Source organism: Canis aureus, chromosome 36, assembly GCF_053574225.1.
Source record: "Canis aureus isolate CA01 chromosome 36, VMU_Caureus_v.1.0, whole genome shotgun sequence".
Taxonomy (NCBI): Eukaryota; Metazoa; Chordata; class Mammalia; order Carnivora; family Canidae; genus Canis; species Canis aureus.
Genome location: NC_135646.1, coordinates 14,184,317 through 14,206,592, shown reverse-complemented (window position 1 = coordinate 14,206,592; position 22,276 = coordinate 14,184,317). Strand labels below are relative to the sequence as shown.

Sequence of the window (22,276 nt, the reverse complement as noted above, 5' to 3'; positions counted from 1 at the left end):
AGTAATCTAAATATTTAGCAAACATCCAGAAAATGTGCACGGTAAGTTTAAAAAATATTTTTATCATTTTAAACTTACTTTATGAAATAGAATTCTACATATGTAATAAATCTCACAATATATAGCTTTTGCTTTAAACAGTCAAATATGTTTTAAGAAATCTTATATGTACAATTTTAACAAATGTATACACCTGTATATACCTTATCATGAACTAAAACATTTCCATGTCTCCAGAAAATTCTCTCATTATTTATTTCCTGTCAATCTCCCTCCCTGGAGAACTACTCTGGTTCTGGGTTTTTAAAAACATATTTTATGTGGTTTATATTAATGCATATACCACCTCAGATTATGTCTCTTATTGATGTATAACACAAAGGCCACTCTCACAGTTTCTAAGCATATGCCTTTGACTTTTTCCTGGTTGGTAGGAAAAACTGTTTCCACTCAAAATACAAATTTGATTAAGGACTAAACCATTGTTAGCAGCTGGAATGGATTTGGGTGCAAATTGAGTGTGACTATACTGCTCTTCAAAAAGTCAACCGCACCTGCTTCCTTAAATATTTCCAGATGAAAATAAATGGATTATTAATTATTATATGGGTGTACCTTAAAGTATTTCCTGTGAGAGCCCCAAAACTCTCATCAAAAGATGTTAATAATGTGTGCCTCAGTGACTAATATAATATTCTATTCTATACCTAACCATACAAATGTTGATATAACTCCATATTAATTATAATTAACTCTTAAACAGAATTTACATTGTTTTCAAGTGGATGTGGAATATTAGCAAAAATAAGCTAAATAATGTTTCATAAAATAAGTCAATAAATTTAAAAGGATGAAGGAGTTCCACATATGATATTAAATTAGAAATAAATAACAAATATAACTGAAAAGTCTTCCAAATATTTGGAAATTAAATAATAATCTATTGGCCAAACAAGAAATCACAGGAGAAATTAGAAAATATTTTTTGTTCTTTTTTTTTTTATCATGATAAATGTACTCTTTAATCCCCAGCACCCATTTCAGCCATCCCCCCATCCACCTCCTCTCTGGTAACCATCACTTTGTTCTCGATAGTTAAAAGCCTGTTTCTTGATTTCTCTCTCTCTCTTTTTCCTTTGCTTCTTTGTTTTGTTTCTTAAATTCTACATATGAATGAGATCATATGGTATTTGTGTTTCAGTGACTTATTTCACTTAGTATTATACTCTCTAGCTCTATCCATGTCGTTGCAAATGGCAAGATTTCATTAGGTTGAGTAATATTCATATATATTCTTTCTCCTTTCATGTGGCTGTTCAGTTTTCCCAACACCATTTGTTGAAGAGACTGTCTTTTTTACATTGGATATTCTTTCCCATTTTGTTGAAGACTAGTTGACCATATAGTTATGGGTCCATTTCTGGATTTTCTATTCTGTTCCATTAATGTATGTTTGTCTTTATGCCAGTACCATACTGTCTTGATCACTACAGCTTTGTAATATAACTTGAAGTCCAGAATCGTGATTCCTCCAGCTTTGCTTTTCTTTTTCAAGATTTCTTTGGCTATTTGGGGTTTTTTTTGTGGTTCCATAGAAATTTTAGGATTGTTTGTTCTGGCTCTGTGAAAAATGCTGGTGGTATTTTGATAGGAATTGCATTATATGTGTAGATTGCTTTGGGTAGTATAGACATTTTAATAATATTTTTCTTCCAATCAATTAGGGGGGAATGTTTTTCCATTTCCTTGTGTCTTCTTCCATTTCTTTCATCAATATTCTATAGTTTTAAGAGTACATATCTTTTTGTCTTCGGTTAGGATTATTCCTAGGTATCTTATTGTTTTTGTGGAGTTGTAAATGGGATCAATGCCTTGATTTCTTTTCCCGCTGCTTCATTATTGGTGTGTAGAAATTCAAGAAGTTTCAGTACATTGATTTTATGTCCTGCAACTTGGCTGAATTCATGTATTGGTTCTAGTAATTGGTTCTGTTTTTGTCCATGTGACCCAGGGAACCCTCAGACCAAACTACCTGCTCTCAACTCTCTGCCCTACTTCCCCCAGGAGTACTGCTAAGCTTGCCAGGCATGACACAGGTGATGATGCAGACTTTTAAAACTTTGGAACTTTGAGCTCCACTGCTTGTAAAAACTTGTGGTAATCAGACCCTCTTCTTTTCCCAGTCAGTGGTTTTGGGGAAGAGTTTTTCTTGTGCAATCCCCTGCATGCTGCTTTCACTCTCTGTCTCTGTCTCGGTCTCTCTTTCTCATTCCTCTCTCCACAATCAGGGCTCTCTCCCTCCACAGCACCTATAATTCTTTTCTCTTCCAAATTAATTCTGCAGCTCCTACCTTCCACAGTGTGATTGTTTTTCTCTCTAGTGGTGCAGTTTCAGTCTTCAGATCAATTTCTTGGGTGTTCACAATAATTTGATATTTATCTGGCTGTGTTCAAAGGATGAGGCAAGCCTAGGGTCCCCCACTACTCCTGCAGTGTCATTTAGATAGACATGGTAAATATGTAGTGATTTTATTAAAAATTGAAAATTAAAAAATGAAAGAAAGCTTAATTAATGCAGAAATACATTTGAATTTATTTAAAAGCTGTCACATTTAGTGAAAATATTCCCACAGTAACTGTGATTAGTTTTAAAATTTCTGCATAGATTAAAAAATTTGAAGCACCAGGAGTATGTTGCAATGGCACTATATTGGAAAATGATGTATCTTTATCAGATGATGTGCATAATTCTAAATTAATGGCTTGTTGAAAGACATGGTTAAAATATAGAAAGGAGGGGATCCCTGGGTGGCGCAGTGGTTTGGCGCCTGCCTTTGGCCCAGGGCGCGATCCTGGAGACCTGGGATCGAGTCCCACATCGGGCGCCCGGTGCATGGAGCCTGCTTCTCCCTCTGCCTGTGTCTCTGCCTCTTTCTCTCTCTCTCTGTGACTATCATAAATAAAAAATAAAAATAAAAAAATATAGAAAGGATATTAAAACAGAATACTTGAATACTTGTGCATGTTCACACAGAGTGATATTAAGAATCTATAAAAAATGGGAGTCCTTATCCTTGAATAAGAGTAAAGAGAGTTAATAAGTCACTTCAGAATGATGAGAATACAATTAGAACTGGTCTCTTGCTTTTTTTCATTGAGTCCTTTTGGCCTTTCACTCAAGGAAATGATGAAACCTTATGGGAAATGAAGACTTAAACCTATGAATGGGGGAATAAAACACAAAATATATTTAAATACAAGAGATATGACCAATGAGTGCCCCGTGCAGAAAGTCCCTTAATCAGACAGCCTGTCTACATGGAAAAGAAAAAAAAAATCATTTGTTTTCATCAGTCCTTACTGGATTCTCAATGAGTTTAGGGTTCTACGCTAGACATAAGAGCTCAAGGTTTCAAGGAGTTGCAGCAGAGACATAAAATACTGCATTCTTTTCCATCACTGTTTATATGACTATCATTAATCCTATATATAGAGTGAATAAAGTAATTTGTAAACAATAAATAACACCTCTTCTTGAGAAACTGTCTTGTACCAGGTGCTCAGCATTTCATGTGTGTTATGTGGTCCTCACCACAACCCTCCTTTATGTAATGAAATTGGTGCCCATGGTGTGACCAGGCAGGATTCAAAGTTCACTACCCACAGGTTATTTATAAACAATGTTCACAATGATAATTTATTGGCTCTAATTGCTAAGTCCTTGTTCAACAGGAATTAAACCAGAAAATTGGGGAATTAACCTATTTAAGTGGAAGCTGTACAGTACTGGGAGCCACAGAACCTGTTCGAATTCAGCCCTGAAGTGACCTGGCTGTTTGACCTGCTGCATAAGCTTGCAAGATATTCTATTTTAAAACAGGTTGGTCACTTTTCAAGCTTTCTATCTGAAATCTTCATGTCTGAAAATATAATATCTGGATAACATGTAATCTTTCCATTTGGAAAGCAATGTGGTAAAATACTAAACTTAGCATTATATTTTAAATTAAGCTCTGTTATGTTCTATCACAACTTAGGGGGGACTATTTCTGCTCCCCGTCTTAACTTTCACTATTGGTTGCCGTGGTGGTGGGCTGCTGAGTGGAATGTGCTCCTCGAGGAGCTCAGAGCAGTTGTCCTCAACTCAGAGCAGTCTGCGTGTTTTAAAGGGAGCCTTGACTCTCTCAGGCAGTGTGTGATAGCACAATAGCCCTGGAGGTCTTAAATATTTGGTTAATTCTCATGTATGTAGTCATTTGTCTAGTTTTTAGATGACCACAGTGCTATATAGATGAGTAATAATTAAACACTTTGTCAGAAATACTTGGTTGCCTTAAATCAAGAATTATCAAAATATAGTTTAATTAGAACACTTCTTGATAAAAGGATCAATGCTAATTTTTAGGGTATGAATGTGGTATTATTAATGCATATAATTGATGTATATTCTTTTATTTTTTTAAAGATTTTTAAATTTATTAGAGAGAGAGAGAGCACAAACAAGGGGAGTGGGAGAGGGAGAATCAGGCTCCCTGTGGAGCTTGATCAAGACCTGAGCCGAAAGCAGACACTTAATGGACTGAGCCACCCAGGTGCCCCTAATTGCTACATACTCTATTGAAGCATTGAATCTATTCTTTTGATACTAATATGCAGAAAAAGTGATTTACTTTTGACAATTCACTGATAAAACCTTTGATGCCACTTCCTGGAATATGGGACCAACAAGATTTTATTTTGAAGCAAAATGGTCACGTTTAATATTAGGTTCAAGAGAGTGGAGATAAGCTTAATTTCCCTATCTTTGTTGTCAATTTGAATATTACTCCAATCAAGACTTTATTTGGTCCTTGGTAAATAAAACCTTAATAATTTGTAGATGGATTAAAAGATCAACTTATGTGTGTATGTAAGTATATACATTCTCTATTTTAAATAAAGCCAATTGGCATTTGGTATTGCTCTCCTTAGTAATATTTTATTATAAAAATGAAGACTAAATATATTCTCTATCTTTTAGAAGCCTCACATTTAAAAATGAAGTTGATATTTAAAATATTTGTTAAATCAAGGACAAAAGTGATTTTTAAAGTGTACGGAAAATGGAAAGTCTCATGAAATTAGGGCACATGGATGTAGGCTTTCAGTGTTCATTTTTCTAAGTATATGGCAATATTTAATTTGTGTTTTCTTACTATGAATCAGCTAAAGAACTCTTAGGAGTTATGCTGTTCATTTTATCACTCTGAGCAGAAACTGCATTATAAAGAGGAAATTGTGGGGGTGACTGAGTGGCTCAGTCGGTTGAGTGTCAACCTCTTGGTTTTGGCTGCGGTCATGATCGCAGGGTGGTAAGACTGAGCCCCGCATCAGACTCCACACTTAGCAGGGAATCTGCTTGGGATTCTCTTCCTCTCCCTCTGTCCTTCCCTTGTATTTATTAAACAACAACAACAACAAAGCATTAAAGAGGAAATTGTGATATTATGAGGACTGGAAATATCTACCTATCATTTTGTATACACCTACTACAATATTTTATCATGCTCCTAAATGCACTTTCCCAGCAAGTATTATTGTCCAATAACTCAATTTTTAAATTTTATTTTCCATTTCTGTGGGTTATTTTGTTTCTGTGTACTTTTTTCCTTGTCAATTTTTATTCATACAGGTGCAACCACACTACTTCCCATTCCTATGAAAGTGAATGAAACTAGAAAGATGCATTTTAGTCAGGGACTCCACTCTTCCAGCAAGCATTTTACTAAAAGGGCAGGGATTATGCAAAAAAATATTCCAACTAACACTACAACTTGGGCAAATACAAAGTCTTCTAATTTTGCTTTCAGGAACATAGCTTGCCCCTCAAGCATGAATTTTAAGTCCTTAGTCAGAACTATAGGTAGAGAAAATATTCCCTTATTTTGTGTAACTAGGGTAACTCTTCAATTTCAGCTGGTCTACTATAGAGCATAGAGTGTCTATCCTCAAGGTGTGTTCCCAGGATTTCTGGAACTCTCTAAGACCTTTATCCAGGGTCCATGAAATTCTTCTTTTTCTAACTACATATCTCTTTGAGGGTGGATTTTCTTCATATATATCACCCAAAATAATACATCACAATGAATTGGATGCAAAAGCAGGTCTGAAAACTCAAATGTCTTCATTAGACCAGACATTAAATAGATTTTACAAAAATGTAAGAGCTGCTCTCACTATTTTTTGTTTTCTCACTATTTCTTTCCTCCAATTTTTTATTTAAATTCCAGTTAGTTAATATACAATGTAATATTGGTTTAGGTATAGAAATTAGTGATGCATCGTTTACATACAACACCAGTGTTCTTCACAACAGTGCACTCCTAATTCTCATCACCTATTTAACCCATCCACTCACCCACTGTCCCTCTGGTAAGTATTATTTTGTTCTCTATAGTTAAGAGTCTGTTTCTTGGTTTGTCTTTTTTTTTTACCCAACCCCCATGTTCATTTGTTTTATTTCATAAATTCCACATATGAGTAAAATCATATGGTATTTGTCTTTCTCTGATTGATTTATTTTTCTTAGCATGATACTCTCTAGCTCCATCTACACATTGCATATGGCAAGATTTCATTCCTTTTTGTGGCTGAGTAATATTCCGTACTATATATATTGCATTATATATTATATATAATATTGTATATTATATATTATATATAATATTATATATTATATATTATATTGCATTCCCACCAATAGTGTAACATGGATCTCCTTTCTCTACATCCTAGCCAACATCTGTTGTTTCTTGTATTGCTAATTTTAGCCATTCTGACTGGTGTGAAGTGATACCTGATTTGTATTTCCTTGGTGATAGGTGATGTTGAACATTTTCTCATGTGTCTATTGGCCATTTGTATATTTTCTTTGGAGAAATGTTTATGTCTTCTGCCCATTTCTTGACTGGATTTTTTGGTTTTTGGGTGTTGAGTTTGATAAGTTCTTCATAGATTCTGAGTACTAACTCTTCATCAAATATGTTATTTGCAATTATCTTCTCCCATTCCATAGGTTGCCTTTTAGTTTTATTGATTGTTTCCTTTGCTGTACAGAAGCTTTTTTTTTTTTTAAGATTTATTTATTTATTTTAGAGAGAACATAAATGGGGGGAGGGGGAGAGGGAGAAAATCCTCATGCAGACTTCCTGCTGAGTGCAGAGCCTGATGTGGGGCTTGTTTTGAAGACCCTGGGAAAATGACCTGAGCTGATATCAAGAGTCAGATGCTTGCTTAACTGACTGAGCCACCCAAGTGCCCCTATACAGAAGCTTTTTTATCTTGTTGTAGTCTAGTTTATTGTTTCAAAGCATATATTTTAAGGTAGTCTTCATGACGCTAAGTGGTATGCAGTTTTGAAAATATCATTGCTCAAAATCAACAAATGATTTATTTCTTTACTACATTTGGTCATCCAGTTTCCTTCCTGAAAATTCAGTTACCTTCTTTTTTATTTATTGCATACTAGTCTGGATTTGTTCCTTCTACAGATTGTAAGTATCCTGTAGAAAGAGTTGTGGTCAAATTCATTGCCCCTAAAATACAAATCATGGTAATGCACATTAGGTCCAAAATAAATGCTTATTAAATGAACTGTAGGTGTTACAAAACTTGTTTGGTACAATTAAGATTTAACCTAATAAACTCTTAGTTCTTTTCTTTTGGAGAAATTGCATAAATATTGGTAAGACTTATGTGATTAGACCATTCCTTCAGTTTTCTTTTTATAATTGAGTTTCTTATTTCTTCCAAATAGTTACAATTTCAAATTATATTTGTATATATATGTGTGTGTATGTGTGCATTTTGCTTACTGTTTACTTCTTTTTCAAGGTATAATAAAAATATAAAATATCTCTGTGAAATATTTATTTCATGAATTTTAAATACGGTTATTATGATGCTAAAGATATCAGATGGATGACTCAGTAAAATTGAGGAGTTAGCAAAACCACTTTTTTGCTCAAAATATTGGTAAAGCTGGCCAAGTCTAGACTGTTATACAATCACCCTCATTCTAAAGTCCTCTCCAAGGGAATAATTAATCTTATAAGAAAAGCTGATATTTTTCTTTCATTAGTATCTTCCCCAAAATCATTTCACTAAAAAATTTTAACTTAAAAGTCTAAAATTTAAAATAGATTCAACAGTTGATATAGCCTACACAGAATTAGGAATAAAATTATTAAAAGTAAAACCTCCACCAGTAGCAGTTGGAGGGGTTGGTCTGAGTGTGGCAGAAATGGCATCACAACATCCATAACTCTGCCCTATGGGGGAGGGGCACTTTGAGAATTGAATGGAAGTTGGAAGCTGCCACATGCTGCGTTGTTCAAACAGCAAAGCTAGTAATTAAAAGGGAAGGCAGTCAGAGATAGGGAGGGAAGAAGGGAGGGATGATAAACTACAGGGATACACAAAGGAAAAAAGCCATTCCTATTTCTTTAAATTTATGTAAATCAGGGCAGCCGGGGTGGCTCAGCAGTTTAGCTCCACCTTCAGCCCAGGTCATGATCCTGGAGACCCAGAATGGAGTACCACTCAGATTCCCTGCGTGGAGCCTGCTTCTCCCTCTGCTTGTCTCTGCCTCTCAATCTCTCTCTCTCTCTCTCTGTCTCTCATGAATAAATAAATAAAGTCTTAAAAAAATTTATGTAAATCAGAGCTTAAGCAGTTTCATAAGCAAAACCTGAGACTTTTCCTGCCATTAGTAAATTCTCTGATTAAAAAGTAGCAATTATCTCAACACAGATCATCAAGAAACATGAGAGATTAAAAAGAAGATTAGCAAAATTATCTGATTTAAAAAGAGAATCAGGACAGTCTTCAACCAGGTAATTCTTAGTGATGCAGGATTTAAAGCCAGTATTATTTGTAAGGGTTCATATGTAATTAACTGATACACAAATCAATTATATTGTATTTTGTGAGTTATCATTCTGTACTAATGTTTTCCAACCTGTTTTTCATTATTAGCACCATAAGGAGAAAAATTAAATTTAACTTTAATTTCTCCCTAGTGAGAGAAATTGAATACTAAGGAAAAAGATCTTTTTGTGTGTGTAAAATGGAGCTTTGGAGGATTTCAAAACCATTGTAATATATAAGATAACCTGCCTCCTCCCACCTCTTCACTCCCCTGGGGGCAATATTGCTTCACTTGAAAAGACATGTTCTATATGGATTTAGTTATTCTGTTATTTCTGGCATCAATCATTTCAAACTCCCTCCAATTACAGATAAAAGAAATAAGAAAATCGGTGGGAAAAATGACTTATCCTCTACAAACTTATTTGTCATTAATTAAATGATGTTAAATGGCCTAAACTTGCTTTTTTTTATTTATTTTTATTTTTTTAAATTTTTTATTGGTGTTCAATTTACTAACATACAGAATAACCCCCAGTGCCCGTCACCCATTCACTCCCACCCCCCGCCCTCCTCCCCTTCTACCACCCCTAGTTCGTTTCCCAGAGTTAGCAGTCTTTACGTTCTGTCTCCCTTTCTGATATTTCCCACACATTTCTTCTCCCTTCCCTTATATTCCCTTTCACTATTATTTATATTCCCCAAATGAATGAGAACATATAATGTTTGTCCTTCTCCGACTGACCTACTTCACTCAGCATAATACCCTCCAGTTCCATCCACGTTGAAGCAAATGGTGGGTATTTGTCATTTTTAATAGCTGAGTAATATTCCATTGTATACATAAACCACATCTTCTTTATCCATTCATCTTTTGTTGGACACCGAGGCTCCTTCCACAGTTTAGCTATCGTGGCCATTGCTGCTATAAACATCGGGGTGCAGGTGTCCCGGTGTTTCACTGCATCTGTATCTTTGGGGTAAATCCCCAGCAGTGCAATTGCTGGGTCGTAGGGCAGGTCTATTTTTAACTCTTTGAGGAACCTCCACACAGTTTTCCAGAGTGGCTGCACCAGTTCACATTCCCACCAACAGTGTAAGAGGGTTCCCTTTTCTCCGCATCCCCTCCAACATTTGTGGTTTCCTGCCTTGTTAATTTGCCCCATTCTCACCGGTGTGAGGTGGTATCTCATTGTGGTTTTGATTTGTATTTCCCTGATGGCAAGTGATGCAGAGCATTTTCTCATATGCATGTTGGCCATGTCTATGTCTTCCTCTGTGAGATTTCTCTTCATGTCTTTTGCCCATTTCATCATTGGATTGTTTGTTTCTTTGGTGTTCAGTTTAATAAGTTCTTTATAGATCTTGGAAACTAGCCCTTTATCTGATATGTCATTTGCAAATATCTTCTCCCATTCTGTAGGTTGTCTTTGAGTTTTGTTGACTGTATCCTTTGCTGTGCAGAAGCTTCTTATCTTGATGAAGTCCCAATAGTTCATTTTTGCTTTTGTTTCTTTTGCCTTCGTGGATGTATCTTGCAAGAAGTTACTGTGGCCGAGTTCAAAAAGGGTGTTGCCTGTGTTCTTCTCTAGGATTTTGATGGAATCTTGTCTCACATTTAGATCTTTCATCCATTTTGAGTTTATCTTTGTCTAAACTTGCTTTTGTCTAGATAGGAGTTGAGCAAAGGGTGGCTGTGTCTGGAAGGAAACCCAGGAAAAGAAAGTAGACCTCTTCTTATGGATGTCCTCTGTAGGGAAGGTAACCAGTGGATTCCAAGGATGGGTACAGTGATTAGACTGGGAAACAGTAATTAAAAATTAAGTGGTTGCATCCAAGTGATCATCTGAGATGTGGTACCAGGTGTAGGAAATTTTTTATTATTTTAGAGACATTTAACTATGTGGGAAGTTAGAAGTCCTTCAATGCTTCAGTAATTACATATTTTGACACAAATATGAATAGCCACTCTTTTGGGTCTTGTAGCTTCTTGAATCCTGAGATAAAGTCATATTTTTTGTTCCACTCTGTGTGCAAACCTACATTGGGACTCTTCTTATTTCTCTCCTTTCTTGCTTTCCTTAAGTATTTACCTTGAAGTTTAATGTAGAGGGCTTGGAAAGTATTTCTGGTCCACATTTGTGGTCCTCAAAATTGTCCAAGGTTATGCCTATGAAGCATTGACTATGTTTCTAAATGTTCTCTGCCATCTGAGGTTTAGCTGCTATCTCCTTAGCAACAGAAAAATTTCATTCTTCCCCATGAGGGTAACTTCTTGTCAGACTCATCCATAGCCTATGTCAAAAAAAAAAAAAAAAAAAAGTAAGCAGTTGAAGCAACGCTGTTATCACCAAAAAACAAACTCCTGCCCCTACATTAGTTCTAAGTAGTATTAATCCCCTTAAAAAGGAAGCAGACATTTTCTGATACATTAACTGAAGTTTTATTATTAATGGAGAACACTTTGGACAACTTACTTCTCTGGAGTAAATGTCTGAACTATATTAATAATTTCTGGATTACTAAAGATCCAATTAAATTCCATGGGAGATGGTTGTCCAGGAAAAGAACTTGGAATAAGATGATTTTTTGAGAGAAAGTAGAATGAACATGAAGATTTCAGTAGGGAAACCAACTCCACCTGTACTGGAAGATAAAACTGAGAAGGCCTACACTCTCTCCTCCTCCTCTCTCTTGGTCTCCTCTCCCCACTCTCTTTGCTCTCCCTCCCTCACTCTCATTTTCACCCCCCAACCCCGGTCTGGCAAAGATATTTAGGGATTTGATTTGTGTAACTGCCTGGGCTAAAGTATTTTAATTTCTTCAGAAGTCTTCTTCTATAGATTAAGAGAAGAAATGGTTTCAAATTAGAAGTAAAGACCTGTGGATTATCCCAGAATTTAAAACCCTGCACTTACATGGAGACTGTCCCAGAAACAGTGCTCTGGGAATTAACAGAGGTATAGCTAGATGGGTGAGGGACAGTATTTCTGGAGGAAGTAGTAAGGAAGTACTCCCCTAAGTAGGAGACAAATGATAACCCAGGATGCAGATATTCATATTTTGAATGAAGGCAAGAGGTGCCTTCATTCAACCATTAGATATACTGGAGATATGCCAACTTCAGAGAAAAGGGAGACTCCATTCTATCTGACACAGAGGAATAGGTATATCTGACACAATTCCAGGAGGTAATGGGTTTTGTTTTACTGTATTGGCAGTCAATTTTAAATATTGTCTGATGTGCTTTTAAACTGTTATAAAAAGTATAAATAATATTTTAAATCATATATCTTCCATAGATATCCGTTTGTTCTTTAAAAGTTTTGTGTGACCCTAATTTCAAACATTACATAATAGTACACTACACCTGAGCTATCTTTCTTTGTCCAAGTGACATTTCATCCTTCATGAATAAACATTTCAAACTCTAACAGTGGGAACAATTCAGTGATAGAAGCATTGCCATACTTGTATAACAGTGTTAAAACAACCTGTTTGAATATTTTATTTTTTCCTTAGTGTTGAGTGATAATGAATGATTGAAAAATGCAGCAAAATGACTAGTGATACTAATGGTTGGCTTAGAGACCTCATAACACCTTCAAAATGAAGATGGGGTTCATTAAAGTTTTAAAAATAGTATATCTTTCATCCTATTAGTTTTAGAATGAGGAATTGTGTATTAAACTGAAATACAGAATCAAAATTTAAAACTATAAATCTGGAAAAAATAAAACTATAAATCTGGAAAATAATAAGAGCATAGGATTTCTACCTTATGTGTTCCTAACTCCTATGTTACACATAAGATAACTCCAAAATTGATAAAATACTTTTTTAAATTTAAAAATGGTAATAGGAGAAATCATGGAAAACTCTTTTATTATTTCAGAGTGAGCAAGTCCTTTCTAATAAAAGCCAGAATGCCTCAAAGAAAAGATCAACTAAAACTTACAAAAGAATCTGTTTTGCAAAATCTATTAATAACATTAAAAAAGAATATTTTTAATTCACATCTAAGAAAAGTAGCTTATTTGTCTAATTAGTTTAGATATTCCCTAATGTGTGAAAAAAAACTCACTTCAAATAATTTACAAAAGAAGATAAGAGAAGCAATACAAAATGGGCAAAGAATAAGAGAAACCATCTCTTCTACTTCCTAAGAATGAGGAAATATTTTTCAGAAGTTTCCTGTGGACTTTGTTTCACTTCAGCCTTAACTGAATCATGTGCTTATGTCATGAAGAACAAGGGAAAAAGTTTACCATTATGGGTTTAGATCGACCACCTACTGGATGTTGGTTATGCAATCATAATGATCACTTTGGGGGCTCATACTTCAAGCTAGAGATGAAAAAGCAAACAAACTGATTTATATTCTGTTTCCTTATTTGTTTAAATAAAGAAAACTATTTTGATGGAAAAGAAGCTAAGATTGCTATGATTAAATGCCCATTCTCAGGAGGCTTGCGTTGAGGCAAGGATTCTAAAATTGTAAATAAATTTAAAATTTCAGTATCCCAAAATCATAACATCATGAAGTGCCTCCTTCTTCAAGTACTGACACCAATATTTTGATGAAGTCCCAATAGTTTATTTTTCTGGAGACCTATCTAGAAAGAAGTTGTTACAGCTGGTGTCAAAAGAGGTTACTGCCTGTGTTCTCCTCTAGGATTTTTATGGTTTCCAGTCTCATATTTAGTAAGTCTTTAATCCATTTGGAGTTTATTTTTGCGTATGGTGTAAGAAAGTGGTCCACTTCTGTTCTTTTTCATGAAGCTGTCCACTTTCCCCAATACCATTTGTTGAAGAGATTTTCTTTTTTCCCATTATATGTTCTTTCCTTTGTCAAAGGTTAATTGACCGTATAATTGTGAATTTATTTCTGGGTTTTCTATTCTGTTCTGTTGATCTATGGGTCTGTTTTTGCAGCAGACCATCCTGTTTTGATCACTACAACTTTATGATATAATTTGAAGTCTGGAATTGGATACCTCTGCGCCCCCCTCCTCCGCCCCCTGCCCAAGATTGCTTTGGCTATTCCAGGTGCTGATTCTGTTCAAATTTTAGAATTGTTTTTTCTAGTTCTGTGAAAAATGCTATTGGTATTTTAATAGAGATTACACTGAATGTGCAGATTGCTTTGGTAGCATAGACATTTTAACAATTTTGTTCTTCCAATCCATGAACATAGAATGTCTTTCTATTCAATTTCTTTAATCAGTGTTTCATAGTTTTCAGAGTACAGGTCTTTCACCTCTTTGGTTAAGTTTATAACATCTTCCTTATTTCTTGAATATTTGATATCTACAAGACCAGTATATTTTTATACTAAAGGGATGATTTCTCATTAATTGATTCCACTATTCCATTTGAAATTTGATTCAAAGTCCTCTGTGCTTTTTTTCTTTTGGGGAAAATAAAAAGACAAAGTAATGGATTCCAAGGAAAATTTCACATTGTGTAACATAATAGATTCTTTGTTGAGGTCTCTGAAATCTTTGTGGTTTTTTAAATGTAATTTATTGTTATGAATGTAATGTAATTTATTAATGTAAACAGCTCAAATCTAGGATAACTTATTGACTCAATATTCAGAGTTATGAGTACAAATATGAGCAGACAAAGTCACTCTTAAATTATATCATCAATATCTTTATCCTTATTTAGAGAATAAAGTTCCTTCTGTTATATTCTATTGGTCATAGAAAGTCACAAGTGCAGACTAGATGCAAGGAGCAGGGAAAACATCCTATTTAATAAGAAGAACTGCAAAATCATATGGCAAAAGGAGTGGAAATGAAGATTGGAATATTGCATATTGCACTTTGTATATTGCATATTGTAATATACAAAGTCCCTCTGAATGTCCTTTTGTTATTTTTCTGTTGAGAAAACAAGGCCCATCAAGGTTAAACAAGCTATCCAAGATAATGCAGTAAGTAAATCGCAGGCTGAAATGGACTTTGCATCCAGGCCAGGGATCATGTCATTTCACCATGCTGTCTCTCCAAAGGAGCAGTAGCATTTAAACTAATGTATTTGGTGTCTAAACTCTAAAAAGGAAGAGGTGGATACACTTAAGGGCTCATGATAAGCAAACTTGACTACTCATTTTTGAAAGATGGTAATCTTAGACACTAGTCAAATTTCTTATACCATTAGTTCATTTTTTTTACATCAGGCATTTTCTCTGTTTTTGCATGGATAGTAAATTTGAGTCCAGACTAATAGACAGCTATTAGCACTTTTCTTTCCCCCTTTTCTTGTAATTATTATCTAGGATACTCTAAGATTATGCTAATAATGCTATTGCATATATCCTCAAACAGATTAATCTGAGTGGACTTGAAGCTGATGGCTTGTTTCATTTATAAGCAGTTCTGAACCAAATGTTATCTCAGTGTGGCAAGGCTAATATGCAAGAGGGAAAATCTGGGAGCAAGTTCAAAAGGATCTCTTCTCTACTGCACATAATTATAATGCCATTCTCAGTTTTCTTGGAGAGACGCTGCATCTGTTTTTTTTTTTTTTTACCTGATATAATAAATGATCTCCATAATGAGTAAAATAGGTCACACTATGATTTTTTCCCTTTTTCTTCTTTCAGTGGACAATTGGGAAATTCTTATTAATCATAATTATATGATCTCATGTTTCTGAACTGTTTTACTGTATTTCAGCCTCTCTAAAGTTAGGTCTGTTTCATGGCATATTATCCTTTTCTCATGGTGGATGGTTCTGTTTGATGAGCCTCTTATTATTGTGCTGTGAATAACATACTCCAAAATCCTAGGCCAATGACAAGTTCTCTATAGTGATGTTCTCAGACTTTAAAATAAAACTCATCCTCAGTATCTTCGCAAAAGTTAGCCAGTGATTTCCATTTCAAGCAGGAGGTACAAATAAGGAAGGTGGAAGCAGTAGTGATTAAGCATGAACCAATTTCTGGTCCGGTGGTAACTGGCAATGTCACCAAAACCTCAGTCATCTGACTTATGGCTTCCCCTTACCACTACTCTTTGCCATTTCGAGTCCTTGGAGGTGTCTCTCTTGTACTGCTGAGTGATACCTGCCTCCTGACCAGGTTGGGGCATCCTTTCCTTTTCAATAGTCACTGATTGGCTAGTGTGTGCTTCCTGACACTGCTTCAGTGCCTTCCTCTTACTGCTGTGGCCTCCAGCCTCCTTAGGTTGTGTTCCCTTGGTCACCACATTGAGCTAGATGGGAACCATTCCCCTACTCCCCCTCACCACCACCACCACCACCCCTGCCACATCTGTATGAACCTGCTTCACAGCCCAAACAGACGTGGCTTGTGGGTTCTCAGTTTCTCAGGTATTTCTCCAGGTGCTATTCTCTTTGAACAATTATTGATCTAATTCATTATCACTTTCCCTCTTCACATTGTGTCTACCTCCATTCTCCTTCATAACCTTGGCAAAAGTTTCCTAGGGCTGAATCAGATGACAATTTGAAGAACTCAAAAATTATTACTGTATCCAAAAATCCAAATAAAATTCCAAGATCAAATGAAATTTATACACCTAGAGTCTGTTCTCACTTACAATGATCTTCCTCCTCTCCCAATCTTCTACTGTACAACCGGGGAGGGGAAGGGGTAGTCACTGTTTTCTTCCTGGACTACTATCAGCCCAAATACTCTAAATCACTGTGTCCCTTCTAAGGATTACTATGCTTGTTGCAGCCCACCTGCTTCTGTTTAGCTGAGGCATTCCAAGCCACGTAAGAGAAGGCTGTAGTGGTAAGATCTCAGACTTATTAGACTCATCTGAACAAACTCTGTATAAACTCTTCCTCTCCTGGCCATGTTGTCTCTGCTTTGCTAAGCTTTTATCTTAAATTCCTACCCATTGACATATGAGGTGTAACAGAGTCCCCAGATGTGCAATGATCAAATCACTGTAGTTTCTAACAGCTGGATCAGGAAATATCCAACCTTTGCCCAGAAGCCCTGCTCAGATAAATGAATGACAAAATTGATCAGAGAGCTGTATAAATCAAGCTTCCCTTCAAAAATTTAAGAAGGGGTATCTTTAAGCCTGTAAGTTGAAGGGAATTGAGAATAGAGTACTTAGTCTTTCTGTTCTCAAATATTGATTCTGGACAGGGCTCTCTTCATTCTAAAATGGATACATAAAATCATCCAAAGAAACTCAGTTTCAGAGTGCTTTGCTATGATAAAAAAAAATGTTGGAAAACATTTTTAAGTCCTTACCAAAATGCAGAATAGATGGCTTAAATGGAACAGGAGTAGAACCTTGCAGTGGAAAATATGTAAAGTTACCATCCCTGTGTAGGAGAAGAATGTAGACTGGATGTGCTATAATGCTCCAGAAGTGCTGAAAAATACAGCTAACATCCTTTAAATATTTGAATTTGTGAGACAGGAAAATCTCAGGAGATAAAAATTATTAGGAAACTCCTACTACATCATTTGATTGATTTTGTTCTAAACACTTGATTTATACAAAGACTTATTTTTATAGAGTAAGTAATTAAAGAGGTAATCTGGGAAATAGAAGATAATAGAAAAGTGAAAGAAATTGGAAACAGTTTGTGATTAATTGCACTAAAATTTTATTTTTTAATTGGATGTGTCAATTCTGTATTTGCATGCTATCTTAAAATGGTAGTCTAGTATTGGAATAATTAGTTTCTTTGTAAAAAATATTTCATTCTTGCTAGAAAATATATGGTAATTTGTATTCTTCATCCCCTACAGATACGTTTATTTGAAGTTCTTCAAGGAAAATGTTTATTTTCTAGCTAAAAAACCAGTTAGCTTTATTATAGTATACATCATCGTGTGGTAGACTTTTCTCAACTTTATAGCTGCTGACCATTTTGTGAATGCCTTTTACAAAATATTTCTCATGCAATTGGTGTTGCTATCTGAAGTTACAAACCAACTCAGTCTCTCCAAACCACTTTAGTATGAAAGACATGTGATCTGAGGTCCTTCAACCAGACAAACCCACAAGGCTTTCATTAGGCAGTGAATACTCTGAAGAAGCAGGTTCTTCACAGGACAGAGCTTATAGGTTCCTGTCAGGATGGTGCTTCTGGTTAGCATGGGCTTCTGACTTCCCTAGGGAAGCTAGAGATGAGTGAGAGGTAGATGACTATAGCTGTGGGGAGATACTTCTGGAAGGGCAGTCAAGGGACAGTTTGGAGATAAAATGTTGAGTTCTGCTCTTGCCTCTCCCTGACTTTGCTTTGGTGCAGTCATTGTCTGCTTCTTCACTATGCTGCTAGCAGGGAAAAATCAGGGCAGTGCAAAACCTTGTTAGGCTGGACCTTAAGCCCTTCTGCATTATGAAATGGCAGGCAAAGTACCATCAGAGGAAAACACACGTTCACCATCCAAAATTACAAGACCCAAGGACTACAGTTCTCATAAAGGAGAAGTAACAGCTAAGCAGCATATGCCATTTGAAGCTGGATTGAAACAGAACAAAAATATAAAACCTATGAAATATCCTTTAGTAGATAAGGAAAATATTAACACATTAAAATAAGGAATATAAGGAAAATTATAAGGAAATGAAACTGTTCCTTGGGGAAAAAACCTAGTAAAAATAACTGAAAGCATAATATAAAGAGTAGTGTGGACACAATTAAGATTGAAGTAGTCTCCTAGAAGGCAGGAGGAATGGATAAAATAAAAGAAAAAATATATAAAAGACATAATGTGCCAGCATATAGATAAGGGGAGTTCCAGGAGAAGTAAAGAACACATTTGGTTTTTTTTTTTTTTTTTTAATGTATAGTTTTTTTTTATATTTTTTTATTTTATTTTTTTATTTTTATTTTTATTTATTTATGATAGTCACAGAGAGAGAGAGAGAGAGAGAGAGAGGCAGAGACTTAGGCAGAGGGAGAAGCAGGCTCCATGCACCGGGAGCCTGACGTGGGATTCGATCCTGGGTCTCCAGGATCCCGCCCTGGGCCAAAGGCAGGCGCCAAACCGCTGCGCCACCCAGGGATCCCAAGAACACATTTGAAAGAGATGAAAGCATTTGAAGGAATGATTAAGAGCAGGTTCTCAGAGTTTAAAAGCAATATGAAAGACCTCAGACTGAGAGCATTTATGGAATGTCATGTAAGAGAGAGGAAGAAAAACTAATACCCCTATGCAGAATTACAATAAAATTTAAGAGAATTGCCAAGTATAATTTTCAAAAGTTCTTATGTGGTTCTTATATACAGAATGGGCAGTGTGAAATACTTTTTTCAATTAATGAATGAGGGGACTAGTATGATGATAAATTTGTTTAAAGAACATTTGAGGGACAAGGATTTATATAGTGGATTAGGAAAAACATTTCCAGTAAAAGAATGTTCGAATAAGACTGCTAAATTCATACAAAATTAGTTAATGTTTTGCATGACAATAAAACCACAACCTTGTTGTGCCACCCAACTTTTTGCCTTATTTCCCAATTGGATATTTTTCTTCGTAACAGGTCTTGGATCTAGATATAGCAAATAGATTTTCCAAGCTGTCATTCTTTATGTTGACTTCTTTGGATCATCCCTACATAAATCTGTCTTTTGTCATTATTTCTGTTTTTCATTGTCACTTTGGATAAAATGTTCCCCTGCACTGGCCAGATTTTAAAAATTATAATTCTTTATGAAGGAGAGTAGCAGTAGCTGACAATTTCCGAGTACTGTGAACTCAGCAAACCTAGATTTAATTCTTTTCACTGTACCATTTAATAATATAGGAGTTCAAGCACTTTAGTGTGCACTAGACTCCATTAGGAGACTTACTATTTTTCAATTCCCTTTAGTAGATATGGGGTGGTGGTTAGTAACTTGTATTTTTAACAAGAAGACCCAAGAAATTTTGAGGACTATCTACTGACATTTGAGAAGTACTGATTTAGGGTGTCTCAGTAACTTATGAAGCAGGTTCTGTTTTCACTGTGCCCTAGGGTTATTGTTTTAAAATCAATTCCTGTTTATTCAGGTCAGTGTGGGACATAAAGAATGTAGAGGTCACTAGTTCTCAGATTTTAATGTCCTTTGGAATTGGCTGGGAGCATGTTAAAAAAAAAAAGGCAGGTTTCTAGGGCTCAGCTCCCCCCAAAAAAGTGTTATTTAGGAAGGATAATGTGGGCTGGATAAAACTGCATTTTTAACAAGCAGTTCAAATATGATTCTTATGAAAGTGAAAGCCAAACTTTGGAAATGCTAGTGTAGATCAGTAAAATTTGTCAGTAGTACTACTAGTCTTCTTCCCCTCTCCTTCCCCGAAAGAATGTATTAAACCAAACCAAAAAAAAAAAAAAAAAAAAAAAAAAAAAAGGCTTTATTTCCCCTCTATAGGAAGTGCTAGTATGATATGAAAAAGAGCTTGCTAATGAAAGGAAGAGAAGATATGTTTTTGTGGAACTTGGATTAGATAAGCTCTAATGACTTGTAATGTCGTTATAAATGTTTTCACTGTTGTCTATTAAGTTGTTGGAATTATTAATATCTTTCAAAGTCTGGTGATTCTATTTTTCATGTTAATATAGGCTAATAATTCAAATATACCCCAGTCCTAATAGAGAAATGAGTTAGTTTTCTTATGAAAGAAGAAAGTATGGAGACTAAGGATGCTAAAGGTGGCAAGATGGCACTTTGCTAGGAAGACAGGAACCACAGGGCAGCCCCAGAAGGTCCAATCTTCCAAGATGGCAAGAGCACTGACCCAAAACTTCAAAAGTTCCTTTATTACCTAGGATCTCCAGTGCCCTGATGTTGCCCATTACTCAGACTCTTAAGTTCTTTAACAGACCAAATGTCTTTTCCCATTTTGTAATTCTTGAAGTCAAATGGTATAATGTTCTATCTAGTGGGGCTGTTCATAAATGGAATGCTCATAAGATATTCCTAACATATCTTCCACATTCCTGTTAGCTTTTTACAACTCTTACTAAGAATCAATTCTTTTGAAATAGAGTTTCAAATTGAAATCAGTAACTTGTCATTGATAAGTTTGTGTTATGATGCGTATGTCATATGTTTGCACTCAATGACATGTCTCCCATACCTCCCTGACAAGCAAAATGATTCACATTATTCATGATTAGCCTTTGGAGTTCCATGAAGTTTAAACTGTTGTCCTGGATCCAGAAGGAGATCTGTTACTGTTTTTTGGGGAAAACAAAATCCTGACATACATGATTTAACACTTATCAGCAAATTTGGTTTCAGTAAAGAAATCCATCCCTACCTTGCCTGAAAAAAGGAATAGAATGCATTTCAACTAGCAAAACATTAAAAAAAAATTGGTTTCTGAAGACAGGCTAAACAGCTATGCCAGAACCTAACCTTATGTTCTCAGGCTTTCATTGATGTAGTTACTTCTGCAGGGAAGTCATGGTGTCCCTTGTGGCATAGCCAAATCGATATAATGATAACATTATTTCAAGATTAAACTGGGTTATTATTATCTTTTGAACTATATTATGATTATGTCAAATTTTATCTCAGTTTATTCTAAGCACTAAACAGTTTTATAGTAACAGCAGGCACTTATGAAATCTTTCTACTGCAAGTGATACACAATTCCTGTCCACAGATGCAGATTAATTCCCTTTAGGTCCTATGCCTACAATTCCAGTATATAGTCTTTGGACAGAGATGTTTTCTATTAGTGGAGCAGAGTCTATTATATGAGGTTGGTTCTTTCTCTTCAGGGATAATACAGAGACAAAATGTAATTTTTCCGGAAAAAATCTTGCTCAAAAGAAAGAGGTTTGGGAGATATAGACATTCAATTAAAGAATGAATAAGTTACAGGAATAAAAGTTACAGCATAGAGAATAGAGACAGTGGTATTGTAATAGTGTGGTATAGAGGCAGATGTGATGAGCACAGCATAACATACAGACTTGTGGCATCACCATGTAGTACACTCGAAGTTAATGTAACATTGTGTGTCGACTCTATTTCAATTAGAGAAAAAGACAAAAAAGAGACTTCAATTGCTTCTTTAATATGGAAAGTAAATACATAAGATAGAGAATAGAACAAATACTTTCAACACGCTGTTTATCAATTGACTATATTCACTGCTTAATCAAACAGTTTGCCTTCCTTTCTTTCAAAAGCAATCTTCAACCTTTCCACCTGCAATGGTTTAGACAAGCTCATTGCTCTGCTTATTATTTCTATCTGATCTTCATGAGGAGTGTGGGTATTGGCTTCAGCCATTCCCTCTATCACAGTATGTAAAAAGCTATACTCATTTCTTTAGTGATTCTCAGAGGAGGCCTTTATTCACCTACTGCTATTCTATCTACTTACTTGGTGCCTATGAAGAAAAGCTGAGTGGGGTTTTTGGTTT

At 35.4% G+C, this 22,276-nt stretch overlaps 1 protein-coding gene across 3 annotated transcripts in view; it reads left to right on the top strand.

Moving 5' to 3' along the window:
- PTH2R (parathyroid hormone 2 receptor) overlaps nucleotides 1-22,276 on the top strand; it is a 145,798-nt gene that overhangs the window by 97,717 nt on the left and 25,805 nt on the right. For all 3 annotated transcript variants that reach the window (XM_077884854.1, XM_077884853.1, XM_077884852.1), the window contains exon 14: nucleotides 3,733-3,880. The gene's annotated coding sequence lies outside the window, so the exon portion shown is untranslated. The remainder of the gene's footprint in view (nucleotides 1-3,732; nucleotides 3,881-22,276) is intronic.